The sequence below is a fragment of the Panulirus ornatus genome, chromosome 20, assembly GCF_036320965.1.
Source record: "Panulirus ornatus isolate Po-2019 chromosome 20, ASM3632096v1, whole genome shotgun sequence".
Classification (NCBI taxonomy): domain Eukaryota; kingdom Metazoa; phylum Arthropoda; class Malacostraca; order Decapoda; family Palinuridae; genus Panulirus; species Panulirus ornatus.
The window spans coordinates 53,548,390-53,566,023 of NC_092243.1; positions in this window are offsets into that span (position 1 = coordinate 53,548,390).

Consider the following 17,634-nt stretch of genomic DNA (forward strand, 5'->3'; position numbering starts at 1 on the left):
GAGAGAGAGAGAGAGAGAGAGAGAGAGAGAGAGAGAGAGAGAGAGAGAGAGAGAGAGGCGCGACCTGTTCTCTATACTGGCAAACAGTTATTCCTCCTTTTCCTCCTCCTCCTCCTCCTCCTCGTCCTGTTCCTCTTCCTCCTCCCCCTCCTCCTCCTCCTCCTCCTCCTCCTCCTCCTCCTCGTCCTGTTCCTCTTCCTCCTCACCCCCGCCTTCCCTTAGTGTTCCCCACGCTTCTTCTGGCTCACCTCACAGCCCCTCAACTCTCCTCTTGGCTTTTAACTAGTTACCTCCTCAAGACCTGTTATCCTAACATGAACAAATTGGACCGTCTCTCTTGTTGATATATCGCTGAGGAAAACTATCTCATTTTGTGGGGCAAGTTATGACTACCAATGAGCTGCTCCTCTGAGAGGTCGTGCTGGCTTCCTAGACATGACTTCGTCTCTCCTCAGAACTCATGAAATGTGTTAATACTTTCTCGAGGAAATTATTTAATACCCAGTCGCTACTTGTCGGTAAAAGGGGTTATTTTGGTCTGTGCGAAATGCAAGAAAAGTACGTCACGAACTGAGGACTTAATTAGCTAACTTTAAGTTAAGCTGATAGAGCGTTCAGCGGTACACTTGCGCCATCTACACTACGGCATAGTTATCATAGAAGTATTAATAGTAGTCAGAAATACTTTATGGAAATTATTTTCTTCAAGTTGCTAACCAGGTAACTCTTCAGTGTGCAACTATTCATGGACGACCAAACTGAGGGACTATCGGAACTATATAGATGAGTATTATAACATTCGTTTCCTTGGATTCTGGAATAGAGTTGTATAGAGTTCACTGTGCACCTGATTATACACCAGGGTAAAGCGTGACTCCTGACGATGAACGACAAGGAGGGCGTCGGGAAAGTGACTGAAGGCGGAATTCTAAAGTTATCATCAAGGTTATGTTCTAAGTTAAACCTTTCCATAAGGGGAATGAACCAGGCTAACTCTAGACTACTCATTGATCTTAGTCCAGTAGGTTTTTTTGGATGTTTTTAGGAAGCATCTGTATAAGGTTTTAAAAGTATTTGATTTGATTCCAGGAGTGATCCAAGTTATAGATCAGGTTAAAGTGTCACTACCGACGATGGATATAGCGATCTCCAAGTGTGTGGTCATGCTACGCAGGCGACACGAAAGCGATGTGTACTTTTGTTACTAAGAAGTGGTCCCGTTTGTGTGTGTGTGTGTGTGTGTGTAAGATGGGGCTTAACGCACGCAATCTCTTCAATTCTAGAGCCGCAAGAGCGTGTAGCTTTCATTGAAGCAAAGTTGTATTCATTCTAGCAGAAAAATATATTCATCAGAAATTATCCGTTATTTTCATCTTTTTTTTTTTTTAATTCTATGTTTTGGGAAGGATGATCAGACTACGGCGCTACAGGTGGCTTTTGTAGCTTTTGCTTTTACTTTTCTTTCTTGTCAGACTCATCAACTCAAGTGTGGGCCGTTTTGATGGCTGTTTCTTTCACTACACCTCAAAGCTTTGGAACTCTCCACCCTTTCATGTCTTTCCTAATAACTATGGTCTGGTATCTTTTAAAAGATTTGTCACTTCCTGTGGCAGTCATGAATACTTTTCTTCGCCTTTTCTTTTTTCTTTTTATTAACCTTTTAATATTTCACTAGAGTCTCGGCCTTGTGGTGGACTTTTGTTCGTGACTGGAACCTGCGAAATGAAGACAGAAATAACTTTATTCTTATTCTGAAGGATGCAAGGTACACGTAGCCTTCCCTGCAACTTCACTAACACTCCATAACCCATATTCAGTGTATCAAGACACGACATTCCCTACTTTTAAGGGTACAGTTAAATTTCATTATTACTTTCCACACTATGGTGATTCACCTCTTGAAAGCCAATCTCCATTTTAGCTAACACTACACGCAAAATGCTTTCTGCATCGCGTTCCAAATCACTTCTCTAGCATCTTCGTCTGAAACATCCCTCGGTTGCATTCAACATTATTTGCGCCTCCTTAAGTACATGAAAAACTTTGCTGCAGGATTTGTCTTTGGAATATTGATGTCTTTCTAATCTCGCCGCACTGATCCATAAACCTCATATCTCTTCCTCTATTACAAACAGCCTGGAAAGAGGTGGATCAGTGTAGAAAGTGCTGATCTTCTCCAACATGCGCCAGAGCTATTGATGTTTGAATACCTTTGTATTCTAAATTAAATATCTAGCTATTTCCGTCCGTTTCTTCAAAGGTCTACCTCTTGTCTTTGTACTTTCTTCCGTATTGCTATAATATCTCTGATGTGTCTATCATCATCCTTGTGTTCTTCTTGCAATATTATATTACTCCCATTCATGTGCTTCTCTTCATGACTTCATGACATCACATAATATATATTCATTCTCCGTTCTGTTTGTCCTCCTAATCTTAACTCTGCTGCCCGAGTCGTCCATCGCTACAGCTATACTTCTTTTTCTCACGTATCCTGGCAGACGTACCAGTTAATTACGAAGTTTCCATTTACCTATCCCTGAAACTCAATGGGTCAAGAGACTTCTGCGTTAACCAAAAACTATGACTTTAACTTCATATATCTATCGATACGAAGTTCAAGGATGAAAGATATACAAACGTAAACATACATGCAAGTGATATTCTACCGTCAACATTTGATCAGGCCATCAGGCTCGATATTTAGGACGTGTATAGAGAGTAACAGCTTAATAACTTCTAAATTTGCTATCAAACAGACTGACCTTCACCCTCCTACCACAGTCTGCCACAGCAACGCATGCACCCCTCCCTCGAGACTATAAACAAGGAATATTTGAAACCCACTGAGAAGTGGACCTCAGAGAGCAGGGAGAGAGAGGGAGAAATAACTAACTGGCGCATATAATTACGGTAAATAAAAGGGTTCGGTGAAGCAAAGGAAAGTATACACAGAATACAGAACGAACAAGAAGAATTAACGAGCTCTGGATGTGAGAGTTGACTGTATACTGAAACTCAGATCAGAAAATGAAAAGACTGTATAAAAAAGATCAATAGTTTCGTGTAGATTATGAATTAGAGAATTAATAAAACGAGAGCTAACGAAAATAAAAAGCGAGAAAAGATGTATTGCTGGTGGATGTAGTTAATAGGGCTACCGGACTCTGCCTGCACGAGGTTATCCCACGAGTGAAAATCACCTTTGACGAGGTTGTAGCATTTGGGAGTACAGTCTCATGAACAGATATTAATACTTCAAAGGAGTCTACATTTCCCTGCTACTGACAGTAGAGCAGCCTTTGGCCACAGGAGCCTTTAGAAAGTTCCTGGATAACACTACGAGTCTTTCATAGATATTTGTTCGAGGCTAATCATTCATGAGATAAGTAGATAAATCTAGAAATAGGAAAAAAATAGATCGAAAAGTAAAAAAAAAAGGAAGACAAACGATTTTAGGAGAAATGATTGACATGGTTAATGGAGGGAAGGGGAATGAGAATAAACTGTTGCAGTCGTGAGTTTAAATGCCAGGCACTGGTGGGAGAAACTGGCTAGTGGAGCGGCGGCAGTGAACTAGAGTGAACATGAAGCCAGTTCCGGATAATAACAACTTTGGGAGAACTGAATAACTGCCTGAGGGAGGCAAAGGTGAAAGATAGGAGGCTGATTTACGAAGAGGAAAGTTAGGGGGGGAGTGACTTGTAGTGAGGGGGAAGTGAAGGTAGAAAGGAAGTAGATGTAGACGGCTGAAGAGATGCGATTCATCATGGTCCAAGTAACAACCAAAGGTGATAAGTAGGTGGAGAGGCTTCACCTGTGGCAGAAACGTATACAGCTCTGCTGCTCATATGGTTCCGTCGTCCACATCAATGCAACGTAATCGAAGAGTTTTCTCAAGTGAGATGAAAGCTTAGGCCAAGTTTACAGATTACGTGATATAACCTGAGCCTAAGCCGATTTGGGCCTTTGACCACATTATACGTCTAATACTGTTTATGAATTCACCTTCCTTATTGGTGGATGAAAGATGAAGAAGGATGAATTTCAGGCTTTTTGGTGTTTACATCAGTTATCTCTTTTACATGCCAGGCTAACTATGGGTAGAGTACTATGGAGTGTGAAACGATGATGTGTGTGGCAGTGTGGTCATGATATTGAACTGGGGATGTGGGCATAACATCAAGTGTCATATTAGCCAGGATACTAATTTGCCCAGTATGCTCACGATACTGTGTTAGTGTGACCAGGGTATTGGCTGTGGCAGTGTGGCAGAGATACTGATAGTGGTAACAGACCCAAGACACTTGATGTGGTCAGGATACTGACTGCAAGAACTATTAGCATGGCCTGCGGTTTTGCCAGGATAGCAAGTGCGTCGTACTGGGCTGAGTAGTGTAGCAAAGTATATTGAGCGTGGTGGTGTGGCTAGGATACTGTTGACATTCGTGTGGACATTATTGTGACTGTGTGGTAGTGTAGTCAGAATGCTGAAAACGACTCTGTTCTCAGGATGCTAAGCCAGTATAAGTCAGTATATTTAGTGTGGTAATGTGACCTGATTCTGAACGTAGCAGTTTTGCTAAGATACTGCTTACGCCAGTTTGAGCAGGACTGTGCATAAGATAGTGCAGTAAATACACTGACTGTGGTAGTGTTGGATGGATAATAAATACAGGAATATGGCGAGAAAACTGAGTGATGAATGTGGCCAGAGATGTAATTATGGACTCTGTGCCATGATACTGAGTAGGAGCGTGCTCAGCATAACGAATATGTTGGTGAGGCTAATACACTGAGTGAGTTAGCGTGATAGCATGTCCAGAATACTGAGTGGGGTGGAATGGCCAGGATACTGAGTGTGGTAGCAAGACCAGGATACTTAAGTGTGTAGTGTGGCTAGGATACAGAATGTAGTATTGTGGTCCGGACGCTGAGTGAGGCACTGTGATTAGAATGCTGAGTGAGGTGTGGTGTGGCCGGATGAACTTGTGTGGTGGTATGGCCAGGCAGAATGTGGTAAAATGTTAAGGATATTGACTGTAGTAGTGACGATCGGATATACCTTGATGAATCCTCATGCAATGCTGTTTACTCTCTCTCTCTCTCTCTCTCTCTCTCTCTCTCTCTCTCTCTCTCTCTCTCTCTCTCTCTCTCTCTCTCTCACACACACACACACACACACATGGTCTGCTGGCTGATATTAGAACCGCGTTCATGTTCATGGATAATGAAATATTCGGCAAGTTGGTCACCTCCAACATAAGGACAAAACTGGAATGTGCTTCTCAAGTTTGGTTAGCGCGCCTAAAAAAAGCACAAAGAGCAAACAGACAAGGTCCAGAGGAGGGTAGCAAAGATGATACCAGAATTATGAAGGCTGAGTTACAGGGAAAGGCTGATTTTCATAACCCACTGGGAAAGAGAAGAGTGAGAGGTGACCTGGACACAACCTTTTAGCTTCTAAACAAAGTTGATGGAGAGAGTGAACAGTTCTTCGAAAGATATAGAAATAAAAGAACCAGAGAAAATGAAATTAAATAAGGAACTTATAAAAGAAACATATAAAACTGCTTCTATAGGATAAGACTGGTGGATGAATGAATTAAGTTGAATGAGGAAAGAGTAAGTGCGTACAGCAAGCAGAAATTTAAAAAGTTGAATGATAGAGGAGAAGATTCAAAAGATGAGGGCCCCATGTGCGTAAAACTCCTCTCCACGTACACTACAAATAAGTGATTACAAACGGTTGATTACCTACACCTACTTAAGGAGAATACTAAAGGAAACATACTCTCTGTTGGTAAACATTAGAACAATGATCAGTGAGTATTGTTCCCATATTTGCCAACAGACAATGATTATCAATGATTATTAATCACGTACCTGGATAAAGAGATGTTCAGCAAGCTGTTCACATCATTTGTTAATCCAAGGCTAAAATATGCTTTTCACATCATTTGTTAATCCAAGGCTAAAATATGCTTTTCACATCATTTGTTAATCCAAGGCTAAAATATGCTTTTCACATCATTTGTTAATCCAAGGCTAAAATATGCTTTTCATATCATTTGTTAATCCAAGGCTAAAATATGCTTTTCATATCATTTGTTAATCCAAGGCTAAAATATGCTTTTCATATCATTTGTTAATCCAAGGCTAAAATATGCTTTTCATATCATTTGTTAATCCAAGGCTAAAATATGCTTTTGAAGAGAGAAACGGGAAAGATCTGGTGAATCACTGGTTTGACGACTGGAATTAAAGTCTATCACTCTCTCAGACCAGATCTCGTTCCAGGAAGTGAAGAGAGAAAAAAAGAGGGAATTTTCTTTACCATGAAAGGAGGATGTAAGGAACACCTTAGAAAACGTCACCTATAACAACAACAGAAGGATAGGTAACTTCTTTACATGTTGAATACAAGAAAACCTTTGATACTACTTTACACGAATGATTAACAATCATTGATTATGGATCAGGTGTATGGATGAACTACTTCACGAGACGTACGTGGATAAGATAACAGAAGATCCTTCAGTCTATGACGAGTGTTACCTGTTGGGAGGACAATATTGATATTCTAATACCCCTGACTCTTATTGGTGAAGCCAGGGTAGTACACACTCACCGCTACCTCAGCCTCGCCACTCAACACTCCTTTGAGCTGTGATCATTTAAGATCTACTGTATAACAGGTGTCAGAAGACAATGATAAAGACGTTTCTCGGATGCACTGCGGTTTTCCACGATCCTTCTGTTCGCGAAGCATGAAATGTTTATAACATTTGACACGCGAGCCGGAACACCTGGACTGTAATCACTGTAGACTCGTTTGACTTACGTGTCATTAATCTAAATCATTTGGCTACTTTGAATATGCGGATGATAAAGTTTGATCTCCATGCAATCCGTGACATTATATTACAGAAGGTTTTACAAGCTATTATCTGGTAATTAAAATCAATTTAGTTTAATTTGACATACTGAGATTAATTAATTGCAAGAAGTAAAAAGGCTGTAAGTGAGCTGGCAATGATTGTTTGTATATAGCAACTTGGAAAAGACGAGGTCTACTGCCTGGCCTCGCCTTCTGCCTGTGATTGGCTAAAGTGCTATGTTGCTACACGCATATTTACATGGAGGAAAGAACGTGCACGATTTCAGGCCACATACTCACCACTGTACTTAGTTGACATTCAAAAACTATGCATGGAAGTATGCATACGAATGAGCATCAATCTTATTCGTATACCCGAGCATACAAAAGGAAGATATTCATATTAGAACAAATGTACGTACAAAATCACACAAACACACACAACACACACACACACACACACACACACACACACACACACACACACACACACACACACACCCTCCCATGGTTCGAATCCCACCTGTGGTGTATATGGTATATTTGTCTTTTTATAATTATTAACTAATTAGATACTATTATGACCCCGAGATTCTGTAATTTCTCAACAGTACATTTCATGCAGAAAGACTACCTATATTCAATAGACCACTATATTCATTTATTCATTTGCACACACACACACACACACACACACACACACACACACACACACACACACACACACACACACACACACATTGGCATACAGAAACGGAAGTTGAGATGATCTATGTACCAGTCTGACGCGAGTAACTCTGTTCAACAACGAAAGTTAGCGAGAAATCAACTGGATAACACCTTGCAAAGACAAAACAGCTCAAGTGAAGGACAACATGGATTCAGGAAAAGGAGGTCATGCTTAACAAATCTAAGACATGTGTGAGAAAGTGAGGTCCGTTGAAGACGAAAGAGAAGGTTGGATGTAATTTAGGCAGCTGGATTGCCTAAAAGTATCTGACACTGTAGCATACAGGAGGCTGGTAAGGAACCTAGATTCTCAGGCAGGTATAAGTGGCAGACCCTTTCAATGGGTAGAAGACTGTCTTACGAGAAGGAAAGAAAGGAAGCATGTCTGGGAAGCCTATCGAAACAGGTTGGAGTTACCAGTGGTGTGCTGTAGGGTTCGATTGCAAGATCACTGCTGTTCTTGATCTCCGTCTATAGTTTGCCAGAAGCTATGAACTCATATCCGATCTTGCGGATGATGCCAAACTCATGAGGGGAGTGAGAGTGATGAGTATTGTTTCGCCGTGCGAGAGTGCCTAAGTGAACTCCATCAGTGATCTGATACATGGTAGATTAAAGTCAGATAAAGTAACTGCAAAAAATGAGTTTGGAAGACATTAAAATACAATTTTAATCTAGCAGGAAATATGTTGTAGGACTCAGTGTGTGAAAGGACTTGTAAGTCGACATTGTAATTGCATTGTCACGAGAGCTCCAACTTACGAGAAATAGAAAAGAGACAAACATCTGCTGTCAAATATTAGAATCGCATTCAGGTACATGAGTGAGGATATTCGGAATAGAATATTCATATCTAAATATTACTCTAAAACAAGGATCTCAAGCATCGTCACTGCGCTTGAAGAATCGTAAAGAACTTATATAGAAGTTCCAGGAAAGGGGGCAACAAAGATGGCACCAGAAATTAATTAAGGGAGGAGAATTATGGGAAGAGGTTATGGGGCCATATATTTGTCCACTATAAAAGAGAGAAGAGTAATGGTGACTTGCTTACAACCTCCATATCTGCAATTATTTTGAGATTGTCAGCTGGGAACAGCTCTTGTAAGATGCAAAGATCTTTCCTCAAGTGTTGCTGGTGCTACCTCGTTTACACGGAAAACTGTTAACAAATACGAAAACTCTCTCTCTCTCTCTCTCTCTCTCTCTCTCTCTCTCTCTCTCTCTATATATATATATATATATATATATATATATATATACATATATATTCTTTTTTCATACATATTCCCCATTTCCCGCGTTAGCGAGGTAGCGTTAAGAATAGAGGACTGAGCCTTAGAGGGAATATCCTCACTTGGCCCCCTTCTCTGTTCCTTCTTTTGGAAAAAGTAAAACGGGAGGGTAGGATTTCCAGCCCCCCGCTCCCTCATCTTTTAGTCGCTTTCTACGACACGCAGGGAATACGTAGGAAGTATTCTTTCTCCCCTATCCCCAGGGATATATATATATATATATATATATATATATATATATATATATATATATATATATATATATATATATATGTCGGTTTGCGGCATGGGTGCATGATGTATCCACGGTTAATTTGTTTATGGATGGGGTTGTTAGGAAGGTGAATGCAAGAAAGGGGCAAATATGCAGTATGTTGTGGATGAGAGGCTTGGGAAGTGAGTCAGTTATTGTTCGTTGATGATTCAACGCTGGTGGCTGATTCGGGTGAGAAACTGCAGAAGCTGGTGACTGAGTTTGGTAAAGTGTAGATCCAGGTGTGGTACAGCATTGTATATCAGGTGTGGTAGGGCATCTGTGGATCAGGTGTTTGCTCTCAAGGATCTGTGTGGCAAATGCTTACAGGAAGACGAAGGATCCTTGTGTGGCATTCATGGATTTGGTAAAACGTATGATAGATGTGACAGCCTTGTTTTGTGGAAAGAGCTACGAACATATAATGTAGGAGGAAGCCAGTGAGAGCCTTCAGGAGTTTCTCTCAAGAGAGAAAGATATGTATGCGAGGAGGAAGAGAGGAGGATGGATAGCTAACTAGGTGAAGGAGGGTCTGAATCAAGGATGTGTAATGATACCATGACTGCTTCATCCGTTTATGGCTGGGATGGTGAGGAAGGTAAATACAGATGGTTTTGGAGAGACGGGCAGGTTTGCCTTTCAGTTAGGGGTGGGCGAATAGACCTGTGATGTGAGTCAGTTTCTGTTTACTGTTGACACGGCTCTGGTGTTAGACTCGGGTAAGAAATTGCAAGAACCTGGTCTCTGAACTTGGGAGAGTGTGTGAGAGTAAGAAGGCCACAGTTAATGTGAATAAAAGTAGGCTTATGAAGTGTAGGAGGGGAGAGAAAATCGTTTCTTGGTGTGATTTTGAATGGAGAGATCCTGGAGGAACTGGAGTGTTAAGACCCGTAGGAGTGGACGTGGTAGTGGATGGGATCATGGAGGAAAAAGTATGCCATGGGGTGGGTGAGGAGGGTTATATCTTGGTTGTACTGAAGAGTATATGGGAATAGAGATGAGAGCAAAGATGAGTATGTTTGATGGTATAGTAGTCCCAGCGGTGTGTTATGGATTCCGGGCGTGGATTGTAGATACAGAAAGTACGTAAGAGAGTGGATGTATTAGAATCTGAATTCTTCGTGACATTATGCGATGTGAGGAGGGTTGATCGAGAAAGAAATGATAGGATAGGAGAGGGTTTGGTAGCAAGATGGATACGGTTTTAGAGCTTAAGAGAGTTTGTTGAAATTGTTGTACAAACACACACACACACACACACACACACACACACACACACACACAGATGGGGGCCAAGTGAGGATATTCCCTCTAAGCCTCTGTCCTATGTTCTTAACGCTACTTCGCTAACGCGGGAAATGGCGAATATATATATATATATATATATATATATGAATGATGAAGTATAAGAAATTACCGTGTCTTTTACCATCGTGCGTCCTTGTGCTCACCTTAGCTGACTTTCGTCATGGTTATTATTTCAGGCATTTCTTCCACCCTGACAACTCTAACTCTCCCGACCTCCTCCCTCTCAGTCCCCTTAATCCCCTTTCTTCTCCTCTATCTCCATCACTCCCTAAGCTTTTACTTCCCTCGGCATCCTGAATTCCCCACCTCCTCCAGCCGTTCTTGCCTCCAGCATCTCCACCTCCATCGTCCTCATCCTCTCAGCAAATGTTTCCTTTAAAAAGAATTATCAGGCATTATTACATTGCCTTGTTTGTTCCGGCTTCCATCTCTACGACTTAAGCGTTCTTTACCCCAGTATGTTGCCAACATCCTGTATCAAGTGTTTATTTTTTCTTTCTTTTCTTGAGTGTTTTTATGGGCACAAGCCTCGGGTACATTTGCTGTTATAGCTTATCCTGTATACCTAACCTTATCTTCATATCTATGCGTTTCCTGGATACCTTCCAGCCTCCTGATATCATCTCTTGCTATCCTATCTTCCTCTAATGGCTTCCAGTATGATAGTGTACGTTCTATTTGCTCCTTTACTTGATCTTCCCCGTAACATACTGGTGTGTGGTGAGCAGCCCTCAACAGAACACCAAAACTAGTGTGTGTGTGTGTGTGTGTGTGTGTGTGTCTGTTTGTGTGTGTGTGTGTGTGTGTGTGTTTGTGCGCGCGCGCGCGCATGAGTGGAACAACGTCAATGAGACTCACACACTGGTGTGTGTGTGTGGCGCTACCCGCACCAGAACACACAAATTAGCGTGTGGAACATTCCTCACCAGGACGCAAAATACACCAGAGGAAAGTCATTTAGGACAATGATATGACATGACACAAACCATCCAAGAATTAGTCTCATTACCTAAACAAGAAGAACTCGAGAAGGAATTGTTCTGGAAACATTAGATCAAGAAATAAGACAAAAAAAAAAGTTTCAGTGAGCTTGTTCAAAGCGAACAGAATCCTACTAATGAGCATGATATTGAACGTCACTCAATTGGCCAGTTTCCTCTTCATCAGCAGGTCGGTTATGCACTCAACTTGGTGCAGTAGCATAAGCAGGGAGCAGCGGAATACGTTACGGTGGGATCAGATCCAGAGTGGATGGTACATGTCTAGGCGGGAGGTTATACAGCATGAGGCTTGACGTTCCTGTGTGCACTTGTAAATTATTGCAAAGATCAGTTTCTGGCAACAGTGACGAACGAGGTGTTTGAGTGTTTCAAGGGACCTGCCTGCCACTGGTAATAGTGCTTATCAGTTGGGATAAACACTTCAAATTACGCCTTACCTCAAATACTTTATACTTCACGAATAATGTCTTGAATTTCGTTTCTGATCATGTTCTCCCCACAATTACATCTTCATCAAGGATTGGCAGAGTCTACCATAAAGGAAAGGAAGATCTTCCAACGTTGGCCATACGTTCGTGGCAACACCTTGCCTCAGCCGGTCGTAAGTCTCCATTAATCACAGTTCCGTTGTTTTGTGGTCAGGGTATAAGACGTAGTTACTACGTTATGTTCAAATTCAGGTTAGTGGTGATCAGTTTTACACTCAGAGTAGATGAAATCATCAGCTCCTTCACAATAGTTGTATGAGGACGATTACACAACTGATATTTACGGTACGTCACTGATTAATCACAGTAAAGGTTAGGTTGTACTATAATAACAGAGCTGATCATCACTCTGTTGTAACCTACTTTAATCTATACAGTTCAGGTAAACAATTACTTTGTTGTGGCATCTGGATTCCCCTGATACAATACTTCCTCGAGGTATCTATCTCTCATTATCCGGTTTATAACACTACATACTATTGCTTATACAACTCACAGAGGAAGCCAGCACGGTGTGGTTGTCTTCATCCTGGGTCGGATACAACTCATCTCCCTCTCACTAAGAATGAACCTGTTCTCTCAAGTTGAATGAATTTACTTCCTTCTAAACTCAGCCTCAGTGATCAGCAACATCTCTTGATGGCTTAGTCTTGTGATAGTTCGCGGTCACAAATGACTGAATCTCTCTTGTTAGTCCAGTCTCTTCCGTCTTTCACATGGTTGTGTCTTCTTTCTACCTTTAATCTTCCACGGCAGTTATGAGACAGGGGAATTTTACACTCATGTCTAACCCTCTCGGATCCCTTTGTTTTCATATCTAGTACACTGGCCAAGAAGGCGCATGGGATACAAATGAGGTCTTGTATGTATCTTGTGATCCTCCAGATTTCTCTGGATCATTTTGCATGACTAATTGGAATAAAGGAGACTACAAGGTGGCCAGAACGTACACCGGGAAGGGACACTGTGTTGTATCAGTAAGTAGCTTAATTTCTTTATCTAGGAAATGAATGACTTATCATTATAGTTTTGGAATAACAAATATGATATCCTGGGAAAACTCTCCCAATACTTAGGTTTTCCAGTTGTTGCCTCAGGCACCGCTCCCAACCTTGTGTCACGTCATCTGTTTGCTGTGCATTATCTTCTTCCACCAAAGTACTAACAACGGTGCTTCTCCATCTCCAGTCTGTACACAGCATATAGCTTAAGGAAACATTTTCTACGCTTCGAATAATCCTATTTCGTCGCCAAGTGAACCAGTGTTTTAAAAGCAGCTGTGTGGTGGCCACTTCTCATGCTACGCTTTTGATAGTATCATTTTGACTTTTTGCAAATCAAGGTAGTATCAACATAGGAAGAAAAGAACATCGAATGTCGTATATAAATGATGTATATATATCCTTCATGATAATGAGATATAGAATGTGGGAAGTCCTAGTTAGACACGAAGAGCATTACTACGGTAAATGTGGATGTTGTCCGTAATCTCCATTTCCCACTCCCCCCCCCCCCCCCCCCCCCCCCCCCCCCCCCCCCCCCCCCCCCCCCCCCCCCCCCCCCCCCCCCCCCCCCCCCCCCCCCCCCCCCCCCCCCCCCCCCCCCCCCCCCCCCCCCCCCCCCCCCCCCCCCCCATACACATGTATATACATACGTCCACACACGCAAATATACATACCTACACAGCTTTCCATGGTTTACCCAGACGCTTCACATGCCTTGATTCAATCCACTGACAGCACGTCAACCCCGGTATACCACATCGCTCCAATTCACTCTATTCCTTGCCCTCCTTTCACCCTCCTGCATGTTCAGGCCCCGATCACACAAAATCTTTTTCACTCCATCTTTCCACCTCAATTTGGTCTCCCTCTTCTCCTCGTTCCCTCCACCTCCGACACATATATCCTCTTGGTCAATCTTTCCTCACTCATTCTCTCCATGTGCCCAAACACTTCAAAACACCCTCTTCTGCTCTCTCAACCACGCTCTTTTTATTTCCACACATCTCTCTTACCCTTACGTTACTCACTCGATCAAACCACCTCACACCACACATTGTCCTCAAACATCTCATTTCCAGCACATCCATCCTCCTGCGCACAACTCTATCCATAGCCCACACCTCGCAACCATACAACATTGTTGGAACCACTATTCCTTCAAACATACCCGTTTTTGCTTTCCGAGATAATGTTCTCGACTTCCACACATTTTTCAAGGCTCCCCAAAATTTTCGCCCCCCTCCCCCACCCTATGATCCACTTCCGCTTCCATGGTTCCATCCGCTGACAGATCCACTCCCAGATATCTAAAACACTTCACTTCCTCCAGTTTTTCTCCATTCAAACTCACCTCCCAATTGACTTGACACTCAACCCTACTGTACCTAATAACCTTGTTTATTCACATTTACTCTTAACTTCTTCTTCCACACACTTTACCAAACTCAGTCACCAGCTTCTGCAGTTTCTCACATGAATCATGCCACCAGCGCTGTATCATCAGCGAAACAACAACTGACTCACTTACATATATATATATATACTATATATATATATATATAATATATATAATATAATATATATATATTTTTTTTTTTTTTTATACTTTGTCGCTGTCTCCCGCGTTTGCGAGGTAGCGCAAGGAAACAGACGAAAGAAATGGCCCCACCCCCCCCCCCCCCATACACATGTATATACATACGTCCACACACGCAAATATACATACCTACACAGCTTTCCATGGTTTACCCAGACGCTTCACATGCCTTGATTCAATCCACTGACAGCACGTCAACCCCGGTATACCACATCGCTCCAATTCACTCTATTCCTTGCCCTCCTTTCACCCTCCTGCATGTTCAGGCCCCGATCACACAAAATCTTTTTCACTCCATCTTTCCACCTCAATTTGGTCTCCCTCTTCTCCTCGTTCCCTCCACCTCCGACACATATATCCTCTTGGTCAATCTTTCCTCACTCATTCTCTCCATGTGCCCAAACCATTTCAAAACACCCTCTTCTGCTCTCTCAACCACGCTCTTTTTATTTCCACACATCTCTCTTACCCTTACGTTACTTACTCGATCAAACCACCTCACACCACACATTGTCCTCAAACATCTCATTTCCAGCACATCCATCCTCCTGCGCACATCTCTATCCATAGCCCACGCCTCGCAACCATACAACATTGTTGGAACCACTATTCCTTCAAACATACCCATTTTTGCTTTCCGAGATAATGTTCTCGACTTCCACACATTTTTCAAGGCTCCCAAAATTTTCGCCCCCTCCCCCACCCTATGATCCACTTCCGCTTCCATGGTTCCATCCGCTGACAGATCCACTCCCAGATATCTAAAACACTTCACTTCCTCCAGTTTTTCTCCATTCAAACTCACCTCCTTTCATAGACATATTTGTCACATCATTGGCGCTGTGATGCTAACTCTACCGAGCTGAGGCTAGGACATAGCCCGTTTTCTGGTTGTTGATTTTTGGTAGATATTCCTTGATATGTAGGCGGCTTGAATCTTCTTCACGGATTAGTATCTTTGTGGATTTAAAAGTTGTCTCTCGTGACACGTAGTTTGAAGGAACCTTCTTGTAAGTACAGGGTAAGTCTTCTGGATAACGTATAATTTTGCTTCCAATGTAGACCATGTTTTCAAGAAGCTTGTGTTCTCCTTGTCGACATTTGAATTTATATATTGCGTTAGATTCTTGTAATGTGTCTAGCTTTTTGTATAGATGATTGTCCACGATAAGGTTGCATATTTTATGTGTCTGTAGTAAACAACTAGCTTGACTTTGTTGTCTTGTTGTCTTGTTTTGTTTAGTCGATGCTTCTGCCGACGACGTGCCGTTAGTACACGTTCATTAGTCTTGTATGCTGCTGACATCTGATGCAGTAATCTATTTTGTGTTGTTGTATTGCGTAGTAGTTTCTGCCGTTATGAGCTTGTTTTGCATGACTTATTTTAGCTGTTTGCCGAAGAAGGATTTTTTTATAGCTGTTGTTGATGAGGATCTGTTTCATACGCTATGTTTCTTTGCGGTTCATATGATAGTTACATGCAGTCTTGTATGCTCAATGGAACACAGTGTTCATGACTCCAGTTTTGTAGTGCTTGGGATATTTACAAGCTGCCTGTAAACATCGGCCAAGGTCGGAGGGTTTCTTGTGAATGTGGGTTACGTAGCTGTCAGTGTCGCCATTCACCATAACATCAAGGAATGACATCTTGTTGACACTTAGTTCATGAGCGAATTTCAAAACTGAGTTCTCTTTCTTTTCTGTCTTCAGATGGCTGAGGTATCTTTCATCTCTGACGACTACGCAAATCTCATCGACGTATCTGCGGTATATTGATGGGCGTTACGAGTCTTCCTGTAGGAATTGTATTCAAGGTGGTGCATGCAAAATGCGACAGGAGCGCCCATCAGTGACAAGTCCTTGGCCATTCCTACCTGGCAGTACAGGGTGCTTTCTGTGTGTCGGCATAGAACTTTCGTAGTGCGCGCTTTCAGAAGTTGCTGCAGAGTGGTGTGTGGGATGCATTGTGGGTGTTGTTTTGGGTGACTGTATTACGTTTTCGCAGATGATGTTGTTGGTTGTGTCCGTGGGAACGTTGGCGAATAGGCTTTCGACATCAAGAGATACTTTGAGTACATCAGGAGAAGCGGGGCAGAAAATCTAGGGGAATGTATCGGCTGAGTTGATCATATTTTATGCTGAAAGGGACTTCGTGATGATGATAAGTTCTTTGGTCATGTTGTATGTTGAAGTGGTGACTTGAGAAAGGATATGGCGTCTGTTTGGCTTATGAGCCTTGACATAGTGATATGCTTACACAGGTATCAGAACCCATGATCCAGGAGCCAGACAGTAACAGTTCACCTTGATATTCAGAAAGCAGCTGATATAATTTCAGCTAAAGACGAATGAAGAAGAAGCATCAATTTTCCGACACAAAGTGGTAGTAAATCTCATTATGAGAACTGAAAAAATTACATCACATGACACTAAAACTGAAATCTTTGCCACACTACAAGAATTTCTACACCGATTTCAAACGCAGAACCAACAAGGCTCCTTAGGAACCTAGGTACATACACAACTTAAATGTAGACAAGACTTGATATTGTAAAGGTAAACTGCAGTCAAATTGATAAGCTAAAAACCCAAAGCATAATTAGATAGGTTATACAAATGTAACTAAGACGAGAGATTATATTTCTCAAGTGTAACATGAATAGTGTGAGGACCTAGATTTGAGCCAAAATATAAAATCAGATTACCTAACACAAGAAATGGCGTAGATCATTATTGAAATTCCAAAATGATGAAAACGGACCTTCAACTGTATCCGTGACCTTCAAAATAAATTTCTTCCTGCTAACTATGGGTTCGAAAGGAAAAAGAAAATCTTAGGGGAGATCATAGCCTAGCGGTAGCGCTCCCGCCTGTTGCACAGGGGTCCCGGATTCGATCGTGGCTGTTGGGTGTTTGTATGTTCTATGAAGGTGCACGTTCATATGCACTTTGTTCGTATGTATATATATATATATATATATATATATATATATATATATATATATATATATATATATATGAAAATAAAGCATTTACCTCCAGACGTGTGAGATATGCTTTACCATGAGCCAGTGTCTCT